Below are 3,826 nucleotides of genomic sequence, written 5' to 3' on the forward strand. Positions count from 1 at the left end.
GGAAGCCAGGAGATCAGTTGGTAATGACCTTTATTGAACAGTTCAATAGACACGGGCAACAGGTGAATAGTCTCTCTACCTCGAACACAGGTAGGGAATCGAGTCTCTCTGGGCTTGATGACAGCCTGACAAATCAAGCACCAGTGACAGACAGATCCTGGAGAGAGAGTTGAAGAACAGACTCACTCAAACTCCACAGGAGGACAGGACACCAAACAGCCACGAGGACGGACAGGCAGAACCCCGGAAGGGTGAAGGCAGAACTCGTAGTCAGGGACAGAAGGCGTAGGTGTTTTCCTGGGAAGCGGTGAGGAGGGATGGTCACGGGCAGGCAGGGTCGGGAACAGGAGATCAGTCCGGAGAAGAACGCTGGAAAGTCTTGCATGAGGTCAAAGAACAATCTGGCAAGGAGTGGAGAGTGGCTGCTGCTTATAAACCGGCTTGATTGCAGATGAGGAGCAGGTGAGTGTGCAGGTGAACTGGGTTGCCTGATGAGGGGGTGTGGCTGGCCAGCAGCGTGGAGCAGAGGCAAGGAGAGTGGAAAATTACTGACAGAGGGGAGGAGGTGAGCAGACTGTGACAAACAAAAGTAATCCAATTTGAAAAGAAAAGTCAACGAAATCAATGTTTTTAGTTAATAAGTCAGGAAGGGTTTCTGAATGCACACCTTCCTTACTAAATGATTGCTGCACCACTACCACTCTTACACATGTTAGGGACAGTGTATAGTGAGCAGGTGGTTATGCAAATTAGAATTGCTTCAGGGTGAGAGAAGACCCCTCAGCTCCATGTAGGAGCCTTGTCTCACCCCGGCAGGATTCTGATGCGCATAACCACCTACTCACTTTACATTATCTCGCTTAGTACCCGGCTACCAACTAAAGACATAAAAAAGTTGTCATTCAATATTGGTTTTAAAATAAAAAATATAGTCCCTTTGATTCTACTGTCAGTAATGCTTCTATGGCAAGAAATTTGTATTAGCCTCCTTGTAGGGTGAATTAACATTAATCTACATGCTTAAATTTCCTGAAAAGTTAAAACACTAGCCTGCTTATTTGTTATATAAAAAAATAAACTGAACATTTCCATTGAAGTTAATGTTAGACAAGGTGAGCAGGAACCATGCAGGAACATTTCTGTTGACATTTCTGACCTCATACATTTTATCTCTTCACAGGAGCTTGCACCACTTTTCCCAATCGGGGATGGTTGGGGTCCAGTCGCTCCTCAGAATGCTCTCCCCTCTGTGCTCAGTAACAGTTATTATTTCCAGACTGCAGCCTAAGACAGAAAGTAAAGTTTTTGACACAATGCTTTCCAATTTAGAAAAGTGAGTGCTGTAACAAAATGACTTTACCACAGTTCCAATGGGCAGAGCTGAAATGTGCCAAACTCCTTTCCTGTAGAAAGCTGGGGAACAAAATGTGATAATTGACTTGTTTATCGTGGTGTACCTCAAGGTTCTATCCTCAGTACAATACTTTTTTCTTTGTGTTTGCCATCCTTTGGTAAACATGTCTATACATTTTCCACTTCAACACAGAGATGGGACTCAGCTCTATAAAACAAACTAGCTTTAAGAAGGCACTTGTGACATGCAAAGGTTACTAAATGGTTATATGGCTGCCAACCCAGGCAACTATAGTCATATAAACCAATGACAATTGACTGATTTGAATCTCTCTTTGTGATATCTAAAGGGTTGTGTTCATGTAGTTAGAGTTAGGCATGTCTTCCGGTTGTCAGATGTTATATGATAAAGAACTGTTTTTTTGCATATATGGAAAACCACACCTATTTTTAAAATGTTTTTTTTTATTTATTAATGTATTTATTTTTCTTTCCATTTCCTTCTTCTTCTTCTGCTGTCTTCTCTTTTGTTTTGTCCTGCCTGAAATACTTCTGTTGTTTTACTCTGTATATTTTATTTTCTACGTGTGTTAGGCTTGGATTGCCGTGTTAAGTTGTTTTTGCTGTTTGTTAATGTCTTTTTTTTTTTTGGTTGATACATGTTGTGATGTGTGAATTAATGTATGAAAAAAGGGAAAAATTCCAATAAAAAGATTTCAAAATAAATGGAAAACCACACCACCAAATTTCAGCACCTTAGAAACATAGACCGTTTAATCCAAATTAAATTCTGTTTTTAAAAAATGACCAAATTGTATAGAAGAACAACATAAAATGCTCAACGACGATAGCTTACTGTGTTTCTTACTGTGTTGAACAGAGACTTCTTTTTTGAAGCAGATCAGTTTCAAACTGCATTTATTGTTTTTACATGTGAGATTATTTATTTGGTGTCATCTACGTATACCTCGTTCCTTTGGCGGCCACTAGATGTTACTAAAATCAGCAATCTTTAATGATGTGGAATCTATTCCAATTGGATTACAGCCAGTGTTGTTGACGGCTCTCTTTACCATAGCAACATTAAATATGTCATGAAGGGCCAGTACATAATTTGGCCAAAGCCAAGTTTACACTTTCCCAACTCTTGGAGCCATTCTGCTGTCCACCACACGCTCACGGCCCTTCTGTTTCTGCACTCGTTTGGCGATGTCTTAACAAGGTCTCCTCGGCAGTAGAATCTCAAACAAAATGTTGGCCTAATTGGCGCTGGTTAATAAGTTTATTTCAGGCACATGCTTGGGTGTCTTTATTGTGGCTCAGAGGGGCCTCATATTCTCCCAGGGCTTTTGTGAGAAATTAAATAAAGAATACATCGTGCTAATGAATCTGCAAAGGGATTATTAGAAAAAGAGATAGATCAATGAGAGAGTATGTCTGATTTTTTTATGTTTGGTTGCCCAGGACTTTGCTTCTTAATGTATCTACAGAATTCACACATTTTGCTCTCTAGTAAGTCTTTTGCAGCACTCTGCAAAGATAGAATAAGATCACATAAACGTTAGGCACAAGACTCAGTTTGCTCTGGAAGACTTAGAAATAATGTAATTTGAAAATGTTCTTTGGTTTGAATTGTCACAAAGGTTTATTATGTAAACATAACTCTAAAAGATATTTCCTTTTAAAATCGATAGAAAAACAATTATACTCATAGCTTCAATTGAATTAGTCTGATGGTCCATGACACAGAACAGATACTTCCCTTACATAAGGATGAGCCCTGATGGTAACATTTAAAGTGCAGTCAGAGGGATGTACCATATGAGGCTTCACATATATTCTAATACAAAATAGGAGGTTTGACTTATGTTGCTTATTTTTCACAGCAGGTCTAATGAATACATTTCTTAATCAAATTTTCCTTCTTTTAATTTTTACTTTAAAGTTCATCCCCTCAGTCAGCTTTGTTCTTTCCTTGGCACAGTCCACTGTCTTTTATCTCACCACCTAACACCAACAACAGACTATAATTACCCAGGTGCGTCAAATATTTGATTCTGATTGGTCAAAATCCCAAAACAATGGTTTTAATTCTTATCAACAAAAGCAACGCAACACATCATATCAAATAAATCAACAGAAATGAGTCCGTCACATTTCACCACTGCTGACTGCCACTGAGACAAAAAAGATAGGATAGGATAGTCCTTTACTCGTCCCACAACGGGGAAATTCAAATGTCACAGTAGCAAAGTAGACAGTGCAAAAAAATATAAAGCAAACAAGAGCCTATAAAATAACAATTACTAAAAAGTTATTGGCAATTAAAACTAAAATTAAAATTAAAGAGGTAAAAAATAAGGGTTTTAATTTGGTAAACATTGTGGCAAAAATGCTTTCAGCCTGCGGGAACGTGACTTGGAATATTAATTTTATTTCATATGAAATATCAAAATTCCTTTTTTCGAATCAA

At 38.4% G+C, this 3,826-nt stretch overlaps 1 long non-coding RNA gene across 1 annotated transcript; it reads left to right on the forward strand.

Annotated features, from left to right (window-relative positions):
• Window positions 1–476: 476 nt before the first annotated feature.
• On the forward strand, window positions 477–2,199 carry LOC117829167. Its single transcript, XR_004634561.1, has 2 exons — window positions 477–565; window positions 1,181–2,199. It is a non-coding gene; the product is annotated as an uncharacterized LOC117829167 (long non-coding RNA).
• Window positions 2,200–3,826: the final 1,627 nt, after the last annotated feature.

This window comes from Notolabrus celidotus, chromosome 17 (genome assembly GCF_009762535.1).
Source record: "Notolabrus celidotus isolate fNotCel1 chromosome 17, fNotCel1.pri, whole genome shotgun sequence".
Lineage (NCBI taxonomy): Eukaryota > Metazoa > Chordata > Actinopteri > Labriformes > Labridae > Notolabrus > Notolabrus celidotus.